General features: G+C 37.7%; 1 protein-coding gene across 4 annotated transcripts in view; it reads right to left on the bottom strand.

Annotated features, from left to right (window-relative positions):
* DIO2 (iodothyronine deiodinase 2) overlaps nucleotides 1-19,670 on the bottom strand; it is a 209,639-nt gene that overhangs the window by 106,970 nt on the left and 82,999 nt on the right. The window lies entirely within an intron of this gene.

Raw genomic sequence — 19,670 nt, 5'->3', positions numbered from 1 at the left:
ATTCTCCTTTCCACAATAATCCAGTAACAAGCTTTATCTATGTTACATATTTGCTTATATTTTACATGTTACCAAAAACTGATCCTCAAACACAGGCACCCTCTTGCTTAAAGTTTACATATGTTATTCTGTCTCCTAGACTGCTTCCCTCTCAGATATCTGTAGGGCCTCACTACTCAAGGTGCTGACTTAAATGGGAACTTCTCAATGAGGCTTTCTCTCCTCTTTCTTTAAAACTGTAGCTCCCCTTCTCCATTTTTTAATTATGTTTTTCTCTATAATATTTATCATGTATTATAATGTAAATTTTACAGATTTTGTGTTGTAAGCTCCACAATCACAGGAATTTTCATCTATCTCACCTAGTGTTGTTTGCTTACTGCCAAGAACAAGAACCACCACTTAGTAACCGTGATGGCCCATTTTATGCATCACATTGGCTCAGCCACAGCAATTAGGCACTGGAACAGCAGTCTAGAAGTCACTGAGAAGATTTTTTTTAGATGGAATTAACATTTAAATCTGTAGAACTTAAGTAGATGACCCTCCATAATATAAGTGGGCCTCATCTAATCAGCTGAAGGCCTTAAGAGGAAAAAAACTGAGATTCCAAAAGAAGAGGGGATTCTGCCTTCAGACTGCATTTGAACAGCAGTATCAGCTCTTTTCTGGGTCTCCAGCCTGCTGTCCTGCCCCTCAGACTTGCCAGGCCCCACAAGCTTGTGAGCCAATTACTTAAAATAAATCTCCATATATATCTAGATAGATATTTCTCTCAATACATATGGATATAGATATTTATATTTATCTATGCCTCTATGTCTCTATCTGTCCATAAAAAGATACAGGTACATCCTACTGGTTCTCTTTGGAGAACCCTAAAAGTAGGCATTCAGGAAATACTTAGAGTGAATAAATGGCTTATCATTAGTTATTTATAGCTTAAATTCTAAGCTCCTTAAACTATAAGCTCTCTAAGCTCTCTAACTAACTTTTCCTTCTATTTGTTCAGTGCCTAACATCATTATGCATTCATTCAACATATATTTGTTGATTACCTACCTAGTACCCAGGGTTGGGTCCATGCCACATACATGCCTTGTACTTTCCTACCTCTCTGGCTTTAGCCCCCGCCCTTGCCTCATTCACTTATTTAATCCCACCTATCCTTCAAAATCCAGTTCGAATATGACATCTTCTATGAATAAGAAGCCATTCTTCTATTCAGCAAACATTAATTGTCTACTATGTACCAAGTACTAAGTGATGTTTGTTGAATAAACATAGGAGCTTCTAAGAAGACAGAGTTACATAAAGAGAATTGGAGTAAGAGAAACATATTCATTAAAGTTAAACTTGTTAGAGAATCTACATGTTAATAGGATCACAAACAACAAAAATACATAGATCAATTGTCCAGAATCACCTGAATCTCTGAAATGTAGTCAGCCAAAGGACCGCAGGACTGAAGCATTTAGTACAGGAAAGTAGCACATTCATGGAAAATCAAAAGGTCAGGTAAATGTAGACAGTGAAGAGCGGACAAGTTCAAAGATGAGTACAGCCAGTTGAGGGTAATAAAGAAGGAAAATGGTAAAGGGTTTTCAAAGGAACATCATTTTCACACATCATCCATATTTTCATCGTCCATCAAAGGTGATTAGTCCAGACTAAGCGTCAGCACTAGCAAGCTCAAAGTTTACATATATGAGGTAAAAAGTAGTCTTCCTGGCTCCTGCCTTGCATTGAAATGACTTATGAGGATAATAGAGATTGACAGATTGAAAAGGTCACTTGTCCAGTCAGCCCACCACACCTCGTCTTGCTTCCATGTCATAATAAACCTCACTTGCAGAACCTGTCTGAGAGCATATCCATATGCAGTGGATGCTCCAGGAACTGAAAGGTCATTTGGGACCTGAGTGCCCCCGGTCATGTGTGGGCAGCTCCTTGTCTCCCCTCACTTGCATATTTTTGTATTTAAAGGCACAGCAGGTGAATTTCTATCTCTTGCTCAGCCTGTCAGCCTGGGTCTGAATCATGAATTATATTTTTCCATTTTACAGTCAGGAAAAATCTCCTCTTCAACGATAATAAAATCAGTGGACCAGATTCTGTCCTTCCTTCCTAATGCACGAATCCTGCTCAAGTCAGCAGAATTTAAGGGCATGCAACTTTGGGCAGAAAGTATTCCAAGTTTTTTTCTCTGCTAGATTTTTATTACCTGACAACTTTCTGATTCCTTTGGATTGCACAATAAGGGAAGGGTGGCCCAGTTTGGGTAAAAGAAAAAATGACCCAAACCACTGACCTAAATCCTGCCTTTGAAATTTAAAATTACATTTACTAGGAAGGAAAATAGTTTTTTGAGTGTGGGTGGTTTTCTTTTTCAAAACCCATTTTCAAATGTTGACCTCCCGAATGTTATCATACCAGTTTGGATTGGAAAACAGAAGGGTAGGTAAACATTTTTTTTTAAGCTTGGTGGGAGGAGGTCATCCTTTCTGAATTCATTATCTGCAAAGAAGCAGGAAATACCAAGAACATTTTTTTTCAATTTCCTGCTTACATTGCCAGATTTGACTGCAAAAGAAAATCGTCCAATTTTGTGAAATATGGAGACTTTTGTCCTCCTTCCTTCAGAAGTGAACTCAGTGGTGAAGAAGCAAAGGTAGGAGAGCTTTGTTGGGCAGGGGATGGAAGACAGAGGTGAGGAAGTCTCTTCTTTTGTGCAAATAAAAGGGCCATATTAGTGGCCACATAGATGACAGCCCATGTGGTTTGATATAATGATTCAAAGACTATCCCACCATAAACCTCATAGCTCTTCTCTTGTACCTGAGGGGCCTACTGAAGTCATTCTTTTTAGATAAGATGCCACCTCCAGAAGTACTCTGAAATATTACCTGGGATATAGGACTCTCACACATTGTAACCATGTACCCAATTATTCATCAATTCCCTATTTGTCTTTAGAGCCCTGATCAAATGGAATACAACACAGGAAAATTTTTATAAGACAGAAGGAATAGATTTGATAATGGAGGAAAGAAAGATTTGGAGCAAAGCTCTCTGTACATTAATACTCACTCTACTGTGTTGTCATTCTTTGTATACATAATTAGTCCTTGACCTAAATTGATCTCCTTGAAATTAGGGTCCTTGCCTCATTTATTTTTATTTATTCAGCAACTAGCAAGAGCCTGATAACATAGGAGCCATTCAACATAGGGCTCTAATTTGACAGTCCTGGACTTGAATTCAAATTCTACCAATTACAAGCTATGTGACTTTGTGTAAGACATTGCATCTCATTAAACCTAATCTATAAAATGGGTATAATAATTCCTTCCTCCAAACATTCTTCTGAGGATTAAGAAAGATATACTTTTAATCTCAAATGCTTTTTAAAATGTTTTTCACAATGCTTGGCACAGAGCTTGCACTTAAAAAAACTAATTATCATACATTCAAAAAGTTTGTTGAATAAATGAATGAAAAATCAATCAACTAATTAAAAATTAACAAAGGAGCAGCAGGAGTATATGAACACTTGGTCATAGGAAGATACTTTAAGGGTTTGGGGGGGGAATGCCTACATGAAGCCATTAACTTTGATCTTTCTTTGTTCTCAGCACATTTTCAAAAACTCATCACATTTGGTGGGACACTTGAATAGAATAAAAGTCAACAGTGCTAAATCATTTAGAATTACAATGTTTCACAATGTTGACACCATTGACTGGTCATCTTTCAGCCCCTTGCAGCTGCTTAAGTAAAACTATGTATGTGCTCTCTTACATTGTTATAAAGTCACCACATGTCCCAGTAGACATGTAGTCTTTCTTTGTCTTTCATGCTGACATTATGTTAATTGGGCCTCTGACCTAATTCCAATCATATTATACCTCATGCTACAACATAAAAATAAGAGAGAGCTTCCTATGTACTCAGCACATTTAGTTGACGAAATCAAATCACTTAATTCTCATGATTCTATGAGCTAAGTACTGCCTATGTTGAAATGACCATTATCATCTTCATTTTACAGACGAGGAAAGTAAGGCAAGTGGAGTCAAACAACTTGGCAAAGGGCACAGAGATAACAAGAGCTGCAGTAGATAGATACTCAAACCCAGATGGTCAACTCCAGAGTTCTTAACAACTATGTTTATGTGCCACAAAACCCAACACCAGCTGCCTTTACGTGCACTATCACATCAGTATTTGTGTATCACATGGTGGCTAAATGAATTTTCCACTTTGGTGGAAATATGGCTGTGTATCTGGGGAGGTTCTTCATACACAGTATGAGATCTACTGGCAGAGTCAGAGGGAAGGCAGTCATCTGGGCCAGACCTGCACACCTGTAGATCTATCAGTGTCATACACCAAGTGACTGCTCTCAGGAATTTTGCTCACACATATTTTCATATTTGTTCATGATCTGGTTAATATAGCTCCCCACTTTGATTTGTTGTCCTTGCATTGATTATATCTGACATTAAGATTCATCAATAGCATCCATTGTCCATTTTCTACACAATCAGGATTCATTAACTCCTTCTAACTGAAAGTTTTAAAACCATTGCAACTGTACACTGCATCATTGCAATTTGTATTGAAATAAAATGTTAGTTCTGTCCTAGTATAGGCAGATTGGGTTTCACATTTATTAAAATTTGTAAAACAGGCCAAGGACTTTGGGGAGCTCAATACTGTTATTGTTAGGATCTTTACCATTGCAAGCTATCTCTCTCCTCAGTTGGAATCGGCATGAGCAGAAACAGAGAACCAGTAAGCTCCTTTGAGAGCCACAGTTGAAAATTTCTTAAATAAATAGTCCTTAGAATGCTTTTTATTTTGCATATCAGTTTTCCTCTCTTGAGCTGCCCCTGCTGACTCATTCATCTCCTCCAGTTCTAACTCAGAAGAGACTGTGGCCCTTGAAAACAAGAAGCGCTCCCACCTTGGCAGACAGAGAAAATGGGCATCTGGTTGGTTCTTCTCCACTCATACAACCAGTAGTCCAGAAAATCACATACAGATAGAACCTTCATAATGACTGGAGAGTGCCAACTCAAAAATAATCCTCACCCTTAAAGCCCATTAATGTCATCAAATATATTGGGAACTGAATTTCCAGTTACAGTAAGTACTGTAGAACTGTACACCTGTTGAGAAGCTTCAAGTATCTTCATGCTGCAGCCAAGGAATGGTGACTGGTCTAGAAGAAAGTCCTCAGACAAACACCCCCCTTACAACTACATGTCATTCATGAGAACTAGCTAGCTAATTGGCACCAGGTAAACAAAGCCAGGGGAGAATAACACCAGTCCAAGTTACCATCATCTCTTACCTGAACTATTGTAATACCTTCTCTGCCATCATTCTTGCCCACCCGAAATCTTTATCTTCATATAGACCAGGGTTAGTTTTATAAATGTTATATCAGATTATACCCTGCCCCATGTAAGACTTCCAATAGATTCCTAATGCATAAAGAGAAAAAAAAAAAGAAACAAACTCTTTAGGATGACCTACAAGATCTGTGAGAAAAAAATCTGTTCTCCCTGAGCTTCTGGTGGTTCTCACAACCTTTGTCATTTCTTGGCTTGTAGAAACATCACCCCAATTGTTGCCCTCACCTTTATATGGCGTTTTCCCGGTGTATGTGCCCTAATTTCCTCTTTTTATAAGGGCATCAGTCATGCTGGATTAGAGCCTAGCCTATTTCTGTGTGACCTCACTATACCTACAATGACACTATTTCCAAATAAGGTAACATTCCAAGGTCCTGGAGGTTAGGACTTCAACGTATGAGTTTAGGGTGGACACAATTCAACTCATAACAACCCTAAATAAAAGAATAAATAAAAAGCTCTTCTTTAAGACTGCTCCACCTTTCAGATCTTAAGAGCTGCTTGTTTTTGATGTGCTGGCATTGTAAGTTGCAAAAAAGAAGAGGAATTATGCATTCTACAACTTTCCTAATGAAAGCACCATGGTGTAGCCAAGAAAACACTATAGCAGGAGTCATAAATCCCTGTCACAGTCTTATACGTCTGGTAACATCTGATTCAGCTAATTTTACTGAGACTATCAGTGATCTTCCTCATATATAAAAGGCAAGGTCAACTTTCATGATCACTAATATCTCAATCTGTCCCAGGAGGAAGGAAAAAAATATTATTTCTGGTAAGCAGAATTTTTAAATGACCCCCATGACCTGCACCTTCTGGTGTTAGCCCTGTGATAGTTACCTTGCATAAAAGGGATTTTGCATTGTAATTAAGATTATTTGTCAGTTGACTTTACCATAGGGAGATGATCCAGGTGGGCCTCCGTATGCTTACCACATGAGCCCTCTAAAAACAGACTGTTCTCCAATTAGTAGCTGAAAAGAAAGTCAGAGAGATTGTATAAGAGATTCTTGCAAGGGAGGCTCTCCAATGCAAAGATGGAGGGTGGACTGGGACAAGGGCCCGAGAGTGGACGCCAAGAGCTGAGAGAGGTGTCTGGCCAATGACCAGCAACACAGCAGGGTCCTCAGTCCTACACCAACAGCAAGACACTAAATTCTGCAAACCTGATGAGCTTAGAAGCAGATTCTTGTGCAGAGACTCCAGAACACCCAACTTTTTGAGACGCTAAACAGAGAATCCCATCAAGCCCACTTTGGAAACTGACCTACAGAGCCGTGAAGTACAAATGGGTATTGTCTCAGGACAGTAATTAAGCAGTAGTATGTTACACAGCATCACAAAATGGCTACATTATTACATGATGGAGAGAAAAGGAAGAGAGAAACCAGGAGGAAAGGGAATTGTAAATGGAGTGGAGAAAGGAACCAAGCGAAAACTGAGGAAGACAGGGAAGGGGAAGAAGGGAGGAAAGGCATAAAGACAGAAGGAAATAAGATAAATGAAATTTCCCTTAAATAGTTCTACTGGGTCAGAGCTGAAAGGTCCTGATATTTGTTCTTTGCCTGTCCTGTTTGCATGGAGCAGGGATAGTGACTCTCTGAAGCAAATGCCATTTTGTACAGCTAAATGGAAATCATGATCAGTAGTAGCTAGGAAGAGACCATCTCATAAAATAGAAGGGAAATCATGGGCTTTTTGCACACATAAGGGAAGACTAGAGGAAAAGGAGAGAGAAGGAAAGAAATGCAGGGAGGATGAAAGAAGGAGAGGAAAGACAGAATGGGAAGGAAGGCAAGGTGGGGAGGAGAGAGAGAAATGGCAAAGGAGAAATGTCTTTTAGAGGAATATAAAATTCTGTACTGAACACTGGACTAATGTGTGTCAGACACGAGCACAGTGGTATCAAACTTCTCTTGAAGTTCTCCAAGAGCAATAGAAACATTGCCACGTCCCTTCTGCCTTTTCAGCCTTTTTAAGCTTCACTAGTTGCCTGCCCAGTCAAACAGCCTCCAATGCCATCTAAGGAAGCAAAAGCTCCACAACCATGACATTAAAAAAAAAAGTCTTTACCTCATGTAGGTATTTCTGAATCCAGCAATTATGAAAACACAAAATCACATCTGTTTGAAAGAGATGGGTAAGCCAATAGCAATGTTAAACATTTCCAATGAAATTCAGTAATTGAAAATAAGTTTTATTAGGAAAACATTATTTCTAGACTTTTCCTCAGCAAGGCAGAGAAATTACTCTGACACAGTCAAATCCCATGGGGATTTTTTTTCCTGTGTCCTTAATGGTCCTACGACTCCTTTATAGTATGTGGGGACATTTTGCCCATGTTCAATGCCCAGTGACACATACCAACATCAGCGTGTTGAAACAAAAACACAAAGACCAACCTGGTGTAGCATTTACAGTAAAAAGCAGTAATGAGAGAGCCAAAGTAGCCAGGCAATTAAAACAAAAAGCACCAAAAAAGAAAATGAGCAAACTCTGTATAGAAACAGCAAGTTTCATGTAAGAATTCTTTTTTAATTGAGCTATTAATAAACATTAAAAATCAAGAGTTGAATACACAGGACAAAGTTCAGCTATACAAGCTGACATCCAAATAATGAGAAAGAAAAAAGGAGATACTCATCTAGCAACTTCTGTTCTGTGATCCAAGGAAAAGCAACTCTTATTTTCTTTGTCTGTGATGACCAGTATTATTTGTAAAGCATTCTCAACAAGTTGGTTAAATAAGATCCTTTTTTTCCAGCAAGAGCTGAAGGACCTCTAATGGAAGTATGCTTTAATAGTTCCTCTTGCTGTGCTCAGGAAATTCTACATGATTATTGGCATTACTTCCTACATAGATGATGGCTATGTAATTGTCTATTCTCTGTCTTGCGGCCTTGGGAAGACTGTGGATGTGATGGTTGATGACCAGCCAAACCCCAAGACTTCAAGTGACCCAAAGAGTTGTTTATGCCAATCTCAGGGAGGAAAAGTACTACATAATTGCAAAATAACATATTTAGACGAGGGATCAGCAGACTTTTTCTGCAAAGGGCCATAGAGTAAATATTGTAGGATTTGTGGACCATATAGTCTTTGCCATAACTACTCCGATTGTAGTGTGAAAGCAGCCCCACCCAATATGCAGAAGAATGAGTGTGGCTATGTTCCAATAAAACCTTATGAATGAAATTTGAATTTTTTACAGTTTTCATGTGATAAAATATTATTCTTTTTTAGATCTCCTTCAAACACTTAAAAATGTGAAAACCATTCTTAGCTCACATTCATACAGAAACAGGGCTCGAACGGCCAAGCCATGTTGTTCGTTTATGTGTTTGTAAAATCCATCATATGATTATACTTTTAGATTGAATACCGAATGAAAACATGACAGAAGTCGGTTAAAGTTCTGTACAATAGATAACAGATTCCCACTACTGAATTTTGTGGAATATTAATAAAAGTTCATCTTTTCTAATATCCTGTAACTCTATGTACTAGGAGATTTTAGAGCTTCTAGTCTATGAAGAAAACACAATGCAGAAAATCTGAAAGTCCCAAATAATTTGACTACTTATCAAAGGCAATTTTTTTTTGGACACTGAAATACTGTGTAATGTCATAAAACCCTGAGGTTTGCCAGCAGACAGAAATTATCTCATGATTATTTGATGCTATTTAGTTGGCTGAGAAATGATCTCAGAATTATCTGGTGATTTATCACGGCAATAACATAATTACAGATGACCTGTAGTCGACATCTGCCCTGCCCTTGGTCCACTGATACCAGTGAGAGAATTAAATGGATAAATCCACAGAATCAAGTTAAGGTTGACTCTAATTGCAGGCCCTGGGGATAGCTCTAGTGGGAATTTTAATGCAGCTAACACTGCTATCCACACAGTGTGATTCATAGTTCAAGGCAACACTTCCCTGTCAGTGAAGCACTATTTTTATGTGTGTAAGTTGTTCAATGCAAGTATTCTTCAAATTAATGCAAAATATGATGCTTGCTGAAGAGCTGTCTAAGCTAGTTCAGTCCTATCAATCAATTAATCAATAAGTATTTGTCAACTCTATGATTTACTCAAAACTTCAAGAAATTCTCTTTATGTCTGCTTTCCCTTACACACCAATGCAAGTTATCTCTTACAGCTCAGGGGATTTGGCCATCACTTTTCCCAAATTTTCATTTTTTTCCCCTTACAACATAATTGAATTTAAGTTTTAGAGATATACTTAAGGCCCAGTACCAAAAAACAATATGATCCCAGTATCTCAAAAAGAATAAATCCTAGCTTTTCAGGACCTTCCATTCTCAGTAGGTAAATGTAACTTCTTGGCTACAGAGAACAAATACCATCACCTCTGACTTTAACTTATCTCTGATTTATACAGTCCTCCCTTCACTGTCATTTACTGCCTTACTCTTCCTTTTCTTCCCTTCTTTTATAGTCCCCAGTTTTTCTTTTTCCTTTTCATATTTTCTAATCTTCCTTCCTTCCTACCAGCACTGACTGGCTGTCAGGCCATGCGCTCAGCACCAGAAATGCAAAGATGAACGAGACGCAAATGGATGAGATAGATGCAGGCATAAGATGCACAAAGAATAAGATACAGCATGGAGCTCAGTCTACTCCTCTAAGCCTGAGGCCCTATATGCCTCATTGTCAGGAAAGCCTAAGCTTTATTCCCAGTCTCTAGAGTCTTAAAATTCTCCCTTTTTCTCAGCACCCTCCAATTTCAAATATAATTGTATTTCCTCAAACCAAAAATCAGTCTTCACTTTTACTTTCATGCTTTAATAAAATATTTCAAGCATACTTAAAAATAGAGTAAAATAACAAGTCATTCACCACCTAAATAAATATGTTAGTGTTTTGTCTTATTCAGCACTTTTAAAAAAAGAAAGAAAGAAAGAAAATACTCCAAATGCAGTTAAATTTTCTCTGTAGCTCTCTTTGATTCTATTCTTACCTAACATTTCTGCTAAACCTTCTCCTTATCAAGTAACCACCATTCTGAATCCTTCCCATTCCTTGTTTTTGTACTTTCCTACCAATGTATGGGTCTGTGTAGTTTTACTACCTCTGTAGTTTTTATTTTTTTATTTTGGTATCATTAACATACAATTACATGAGCAACATTGTGGTTACTAGATTCCCCCCATTATCAATTCCCCACCACATACACCATTACAGTCACTGTCCAACAGTGTAGTAAGATGCTATAGACATCTTAAATATAGATAGATAGATGAAAACATGACAGAAGTCGGTTAAAGTTCTATATAATAGATACCAGATTCCCACTACTGAATTTTAATATATATATATATATACTTGTCTTCTCTGTGCTATACTGCCTTCCCCATGCCCCACCCCCACATTATGTTCGCTAATCATAATGCCCCTTATTCCGCTTATCCCTCCCTCCCCACCCTTCCTCCACAGTTCCTTTTCCTTTGGTAACTGTTAGTCTGTTTTTGGGTTCTGTGAGTCTGCTGCTATTCTGTTCCTTCAGTTTTTGCTTTGTTCTTATACTCCACAGACGAGTGAGGTCATTTGGTACTTGTCTTTCTCTGCCTGGCTTATTTCACTGAGCATAATACCCTCTAGCTCCATCCATGTTGTTGCAAATGGTAGGATTTGTTTTCTTCTTATGGCTGAATAATACTCCATTGTGCATACATACCATCTCTTCTTTATCCATTCATCTACTGATGGACACTTAGGTTGCTTCCATTTCTTGGCTATTGCAAATAGTGCTGCGATAAACATAGGGGTACATGTGTTATTTTGAATCTGGGATCTTGTTATCATTGGGTAAATTTCTAGGAGTGGAATTCCTGGGTCAAATGCTATTTCTTTTTTTAGTTTTTGAGGAACCTCCATACTGCTTTCCACAATGGTCAAACTAATTTACATCCCACCAGCAGTGTAGGAGGCTTCCCCGGTCTCCACATCCTCACCGACATTTGTTGTTGTTTGTCTTTTGAATGATGGCATCCTTTCTGGTGTGAGGTGATATCTTATTGTGGTTTTAATTTGCATTTCTCTGATGATAACTGATGTGGAGCATCTTTTCATGTGCCTGTTGGCCATCTGAGTGTCTTTGAAGAAGTGTCTTTTCAGATCCTCTGCCCATTTTTTAATTGGATTTTTTGCTTTTTGTTTGTTGAGGAGTGTGAGCTCTTTATATATTTTGGATGTCAAGCCTTTATCAGATCTGTCATTTATGAATATATTCTCCCCTACAGTAGAATGCCTTTTTATTCTACTGATGGTGTTATTTACTGTACAGAAGCTTTTTTAGTTTGATATATAGTTCCACTTGTTCATTTTGCTTTTGTTTCCTTTGCCTAGAGATATGTTCATGGAGAAGTTGCTCATGTTTATATTCAAGACAGTTTTGCCTATGTTTTCTTCTAAGAGTATTATGGTTCAAGACTTACATTCAGGTCTTTGATCCATTTCAAGTTTACTTTTATGTATGGAGTTAGACAGTAATCCAGTTTCATTATCTTACCTGTAGCTGTCCAGTTTTGCCAACACCAGCTGTTGAAGACGCTGTCATTTCCTTATTGCATATCCATGGCTCCTTTATCATATATTAATTGACCATATGTGCTTGGGTTAATATATGGACTCTCTACTCTATTCCACTGGTCTATGGGTCTGTTCTTGTGCCAGTACCAAACTGTCTTTATTACTGTGGCTTTGTAGTAGAGCTTGAAGTTAGGAAGCAAGATCCCCCCTGCTTTATTCTTTCTTCTCAGGATTGCTTTGGCTATTCGGGGTCTTTTGTCATTCCATATGAATTTTAGAGCTATCTGTTCCAGTTTGTTGAAGAATGCTGTCGGTGTTTTGATAGGTATTGCATTGAATCTGTAGATTGCTTTAGGCATGATGGCTATTTTGACAATATTATTTCTTCCTACCCAAGAGCATGGGATGAATTTCCATTATTAGTGTCCTCTTCAATTTCTCTTACAGTGTCTTGTAGTTTTCAGGGTATAGGTCTTTCACTTCCTTGGTTAGGTTTATTCCTAGGTATTTTATTCTTTTTGATGCAACTGTGAATGGAATTGTTTTCCGGATTTTTCTTTCTGCTAGTTCATTGTTAGTGTATAGGAATAACACAGGTTTCTGTGTATTAAATTTGTATCCGGCAACTTTGCTGAATTCAGATATTCTAGTAGTTTTGGAGTGGACTCTTTAGGGTTTCTTTTATGTACAATGTCATGTCATCTGCAAACAGTGAGAGTTTAACTTCTTCCTTACCAATCTGGATGCCTTTTATTTCTTTGTGTTGTCTGATTGCTATGGTTGAACCTCCAGTACTATGTTGAACAAAAGTAGGGAGAGTGGAAATCCTTATCTTGTTCCTGATCTTAGAGGAAAAACTTTCAGCTTCTCGCTGTTAAGTATGATGTTGGCTGTGGGTTTGTCATATATGGCCTTTATTATGTAGAGATACTTGCCCTCTATACCCATTTTGTTGAGAGTTTTTATCATGAATGGGTGTTGAATTTTGTCAAATGCTTTTTCAGCATCTATGGAGATGATCATGTTGTTTTTGTCCTTCCTTTTGTTGATGTGGTGGATGATGTTGATGAATTTTTGAATGTTGTACCATCCTTGCATCCCTGAGATGAATCCCACTTGGTCATGATGTATGATCTTCTTGATGTATTTGGTGTATGATCTTCTTGATGTATTTTTGAATTCAGTTTGCTAATATTTTGTTGAGTATTTTTGCATCCATGTTCGTCAGGGACATTGGTCTGTAGTTTTCTGTTTTTGTGGTGTCTTTGCCTGGTTTTGGTATTAGTGTGATGCTGGCTTCAAAGAATGAGTTTGGAAGTATTACCTCCTCTTCTATGGAAAACTTTACAGAGAATGGATGGGTATTACGTCTTCTCTAAATGTCTGATAAAACTCTGAGGTGAATCCATATGGTCCAGGGGTTTTGTTCTTGGGTAGTTTTTTGTTTACCGATTCAATTTCATTGCTGGTAATTGGTTTGTTTAGATTTTCTGTCTCTTCCTGGGTCAGTCTTGGAAGGTTGTATTTTCTAGAAAGTTGTCCATTTCTTCTAGGTTATCCAGTTCATTAGCAAATAGTTTTTCAGAGTACTCTCTAATGATTCTTTGTATTTCTGTGATGTCCATTGTGATTTTTCCTTGCTCATTTCTGATTCTTTTGATGTGTCTACATTCTCTTTTTTTCTTAATAAGTCTGGCTAGTGGTTTATCTATTTTATTTCTTTTCTCAAAGAATCAGCTCTTGGTTTCATTAATTTTTTCTATTGTTTTATTCTTCTCAATTTTATTTATTTCTTCTCTGGTCTTTATTATATCCCTCTTTCTGCTGACTTTGGGCCACATTTGTTATTCTTTTTCCAGTTGCAATAATTTTGAATTTAGACTATTCATTTGGGGTTGTCTTCCTTCTTTAAATAGGCTTGGATTGCTATATACTTTCCTCTTAGAAGTGCCTTCACTGCGTTCCACAGAAGTTGGGGTGTTGTGCTGTTATTTTCATTTGTCTCCATATATTGCTTGATCTCTGTTTTAATTTAGTCATTGATCCTTTTATTATTTCAGAGCATCTTGTTAAGCCTCCATGTATTTGTGAGCCTTTTTGTTTCCTTCATACAGTTTATTTCTAGTTTTATACCTTTGTGATCTGAGAATTTAGTTGGTCAAATTTCAATCTTTTTGAATTTACTGAGGCTCTTTTTGTGGCCTAGTATGTGGTCTATTCTGGAAAATGTTCCATGTGCACTTGAGAAGAATGTGTATCCTGCTGCTTTTGGGTGTAGAGTTCTGTAGATGTCTGTTATGTCCATCTGTTCTAATGTGTTGTTCAGTGCCTCTGTGTCCTTACTTATTTTCTGTCTGGTTGATCTGTCCTTTGGAGTGATTGATGTGTTGAAGTCTCCTAAAATGAATGCATTGCATTCTATTTCCTCCTTTAATTCTGTTAGTATTTGTTTCACATATTTGGGTGCTCCTGTGTTGGGTGCGTGGATATTTATAATGGTTATATCCTCTTGTTGGACTGACCCCTTTATTCTTATGTAATGTCCTTCTTTATCTCTTGTTACTTTCTTTGTTTTGAAGTCTGTTTTGTCTGATACGAGTACTGCAACACCTGCTTTTTTCTCCCTGTTGTTTGCATGAAGTATCTTTTTCCATCCCTTCACTTTTAGTCTGTGTATGTCTTTGGGTTTAAAGTGAGTCTCTTATAGGCAGCATTTAGATGGGTCTTGCTTTATATCCATTCTATTACTCTGTATCTTTTGATTGGTGCATTCAGTTCACTTACATTTATGGTAATTATAGATAGATATGTACTTATTGCCATGCAGGCTTTGGATTTGTGGTTACCAAAGGTTCAAGGCAGCTTTTTTACTATCAAACTTAACTCATTTATTATGCACTTATAAACATAGTCTGATGATTCTTTATTCCTTTCCCTTCTTTTTCTTCCTCCTCCACTCTTTATATATTTGGTGTTTAATTCTGTACTCTTTGTGTTTCCCTTGACTGATTTTGTGGATAGCTGTTTTTATTTTGCATTTAGTTAGTATTTAGTTGGTCTACTTCCTTTGCTGTCATTTTATTTTCTCTGGTGACAGCTATTTTGCCTTATGCATACTTCCATCTAGAGCAGTCCCTTTAAAATACACTGTAGAGATGGTTTATGTGAGGTAAATTCCCTCAACTTTTGCTTGTCTGAGAATTGTTTAATACCTCTTCCAAATTTAAATGATAATCTTGTCAATACAGTATTCTTGGTTCGAGGCTCTTCTGTTTCATTACATTGAATATATCATGCCATGCCATTCTCTTCCAGCCTATAAGGTTTCAGCTGAGAAATCTGATGGTAGCCTGATAGGTTTTCCTTTGTAAGTGATCTTTTTTCTCTCTCTGGCTGCTTTTAATACTCTGTCCTTGTCTTTGATCTTTGCCATTTTAATTATTCAATATCTTGGTGTTGTCCTTCTTGGGTCCCTTGTGTTGGGAGATCTGTGGACCTCCATGTTCTGAGAGACTATTTCCTTCCCCAGACTGGAGGAAGTTTTCAGCAATTACTTCTTCAAAGGCACTTTCTCTCCCTTTTTCTCTCTCCTTCTTCTTCTGGTACCCCTACAATATGAATATTGTTTCATTTGGACTGGTCACACAGTTCTCTTATTATTCTTTCATTCCTAGAGATCTTTTTATCTCTCTCTGCCTCAGCTTCTCTGTATTCCTATTCTCTGATTTCTATTTCATTAACAGTCTCTTCCATCTCATCCAGTCTGCTCTTTAATCCTTCCATTGTTTGTTTCATTTCTGTTATCTCCCTCCTGAATTCATCCCTTAGCTCTTGAGTATTTCTCTGTAGCTCCATCTGCATGCTTATGACTTTTATTTTGAATTCTTTTTCAGGAAGATTGGTGTTTTCTGTCTCACCAAGCCCTCTCTCTGGTGCTTGAGGAGTTTGGGATTGAGCAAGGTTTTTCTGCCTTTTCCTGGTGATGGGAGTGGTTGCCAACATGTGGTGCATATGTTAGCTGGGAGAACATAGACCTTTCCTGCTTGCCAGTCACTTTGCCTGTCTCCACTGTCTGTTCCTTTTAACTACACTCAGGGAGCAGCCTCTGGGTTAATCCCCTAAGCTGATATGGTTGGGGCAGTCTTCAAGATGGCCTAGGACACTGGTGGGTTTTGCAGGCCAGCGGCACATGTTCCGCTATAAGAACAGAGTCCATTCATGCCTCCAGGTTTCTTCACCCATCTCCACTCTCTGCGCCAGTCAATGGCACACAGGGTGCAGCCTCTGGATTAATCCCCCAAGCTGCCATGGGCGGGGCAGCCCTTGGGAAGGCCTAGAGCACTGGCACAGTTTGTAGGCGAGCGGCACATGTTCTGTTGTAAGAACAAGGCCCCTTCATGCCTCCCAGTCTTTGTGCCCATCTCTGCTGTCTGTTCCAGTCAACCACACACAGGAAGCAGCCTCTGAGTCTGGGCTGGTTAGCTATGGACAGGGAGAAACCTCTGTGCTAAGCTGTGTAGTTGCTGTAGGCAGGGCTACTCTCTGGCTGGTCAGTAGCAATAGCGGGGACCACTGGTTTGCTTGCAGGTGCCAGTGGGAGGAAGGAACAGCAGGCTGCTTATCACCATGAGGGTCTTGGAGCTGCAGTGCCAACCAGGGGGTTAGGGTGCCTGAAGTTCCTTAAAGTTCCCAACCTGCTGGGCTGAGTGTGCCAGGATGATTTTGTCCACCTGTTAAACCCTTGTCCCTTTAAGACTTTTAAAGTGCCTGCTTTTCTTTTGTCCCAGGGCAGCCTGTTGTGGAAACCTGTTCACAGTCTTAGTCTTGGATTTTGCTTTTCTGCTCCTCCTCCTCTAATATCCAGGGCACCATGCAATGTGTGTCTGTGCTCCTGGTGCAGATTACTAGGGCTGGTTATTTAGCAGTCCTGTGCTTCCACTCCCTCCCCACTCTGATTCTTATCCTCCTGCCAGTGAGCTGGGGTGAGGGTAGTGCTTGGGTCCCGCCCAGTCACAGCTTTGTATCTTACCCTTTTCTGTGAGATGTTGGGTTCTCGCAATGTAGCCTGGCTTGTGTACTGTATCTTCTGGTCACTCTTTTAAGAATAGTTATATTTGCTATATTTTCAAATTATATATGGTTTTTTGAGGAGATTTCTGCCACCCTACTCAGGTCACCATCTTTCCCTCTGTCTATGTAGTTTTTAAAACAGTGTTCCTTTGAGTGTTTTTTAAGGTACATCATGGTATCACTATATATTCCATTCTGAAATTTGTTCATTAAATATATTTTATATATTGTTATAGTCTTGAGACATATTCATATTGATTCATATAATTTCAGTTGATTCACTTTACCTGATGAGTGCTATTTATCATATAAATAGGACACAAATTATCTTTCCCTTACTGATGGACATTTATACTGCTTCCAATTGTTCACTACCAAGTATAATGTCAAAATGAACATCTTAATACATGTCTCTTTGTGGATGTAGGTAAAAGGTTCTCTCAGGTACTTAGCCAGATGTGAAATACCTGGACCTCCAAAATCATTGTGTAAACATGCTCTCCCATTATTAATGCATGAGGCTTCCCCACAGTTTTGCAGTAATTGTTGTTGCCAGGTTTTTACAGTTTATACTACCTGATAGCTTTAAATGTATCTTATCATTGTTTTCCAACCTGGTTTTCCAACCTACAGCAACTACACATTTAGCTATAAAACTGTTCCTTCTATAAGCATCTAATAATCATCTTCTTGTCCAATCAGGAAGACCCCACTTGTGCTCATCATTCTGTTTACCCTCATTGCATTTAGCACACTGGTAACCAACAAATTCAAAAGCTTGTCTCCCTTTGCTTACAGGTAACAGTATACTATGGAAGAGGAGGCAGAGGACAAGGTGTTCAGATATGAATCAGGTAGATAAACCAGGTAAGGTACTCTTCAAAGAAATATATTTAATAATACAACTACAAACTTGAAAACAAAAATTTTAATATGTAGTTTTCATAACGTGAAATACATAAAACTAAAAAAAACCACTCAAGTTTTAGGGATACACAAGAAACAGCATGAGAACACATTCATAATAAGCACTACACGTAAGGCAACATTCAGTAAAATTTCTGAATTATGTTCAATGTAGTTTGTGTAATGTACTTTACATTAATGAGCTTATTGCTTATCAAAATACAATAAACATTTTTCAAACAAACACAATATTTTAATAACATTAAAATGGGGGCTATGGGTGTCATGAAAGCTATTTACAATACACTTTCCATTTTCTCTCCCATGAGGTATAGTTCATTCTGACTATGCAAGCTAGAACACAGGTTGAAAAATGAGATAATTTGGAGTTGGCCTCAGGAACATTTATATGAGTCTAAATGAGTAGTTATATATGGAAAATATCAAAATATTGCTTATTGGAGTGTATGCATATCTGCAATGGCCATGGCCAGCCCCACCATTCACTGTACACCATCGATATCAGTTAAATATATTCATTATAATATTAAATAAATATTCATTTAACAAATTCATCCAATAGATATTTTTTGAGCATTTCCTCATTGTCTCTTCTAGGTGAAGGAATTGAGCAATGAATAAGAAAATCTCTTCCCTCACACAACTTAGATTCTAGAGCTCTGTAAAAGTAATGCCAGGTTCTGATTTAGTGTCTCTTGTTTTCATAATTTTTTGAGTGATGGGGATGGGTATTTTGGTTTTGGGGAACAGCAGGATAACTACAAATGTTGACCAAAAAAAACCCCTCCAAAATATGATAAGGCTGATATCAAGTAAAGAATCACAGACATTGTAAAAAAATAACATCCAAATTTCTCAATGTAGTCTGCCTACAAATAGAGTAAGGGCACCAAGTGACACTGAATGATACTTGAGTAAAAAAATAAAAATAAAAATCATACAAATACTAAAAATATACAAAATTAACTACTTTTTGCCCCCACACTTGAAGTTGGCAATTACTAAACCTATAACCAAGAATCCTTCAAGACTGTGAAAATTTTATGCAAAATAGCCCCTTTAATTGCAAAAAGTAAAAACCTTAACTTTTTTGGTGACTCTCATTAAACATTATGTTCTGATTGTTTCTAAATCTTTCATTAAAGAACACCATAGTGCTTCTTTTTACAATTTCTGTAGTCAGTCTTCAAATAACTAACTCAACAAAAGGATACCATCATTTAAGTTTGGCAAAAACTCAATTACTACCTTTTATTTTCTTTGGTTGATTTGTGATGGCTCTATCAATGGAAGAGTCTATTCAACATTTAGCTTACTCTGAATGTTTAACTAAATATTGTATGGAATAAAATTTTTTTTTCAAGCCTTGGTAACTACCACAAAGATGATTTATCTTCACGTTTCTGTCAAAGTTTTTCTAAACAAAGGAACAGAATTAGGGAGGCTGGAGATTGTAGCATATGCCTTTACTATTCTAGAAATACTGAGTTGAGAATTTAGATTGCTAGCAAAAAAATCTAAGAGAAAGAGAAATCAGTTTAGATGCCATCTGTCCCCAAGTAATCATTTTCCATTTGCTACCAAGTTCTCTGAGAAAACGTACCTCATTATCAGGATAATCAATTATGAGAATAACATTTTATGAAATGCCAGATTTTTTTTCCTTTGCTTTGTGAAGATATGTATGTGGATGAAA

This window comes from Manis pentadactyla, chromosome 11, assembly GCF_030020395.1.
Source record: "Manis pentadactyla isolate mManPen7 chromosome 11, mManPen7.hap1, whole genome shotgun sequence".
NCBI classification, from domain to species: domain Eukaryota; kingdom Metazoa; phylum Chordata; class Mammalia; order Pholidota; family Manidae; genus Manis; species Manis pentadactyla.
This window is presented reverse-complemented; position numbering and strand designations above follow the sequence as displayed.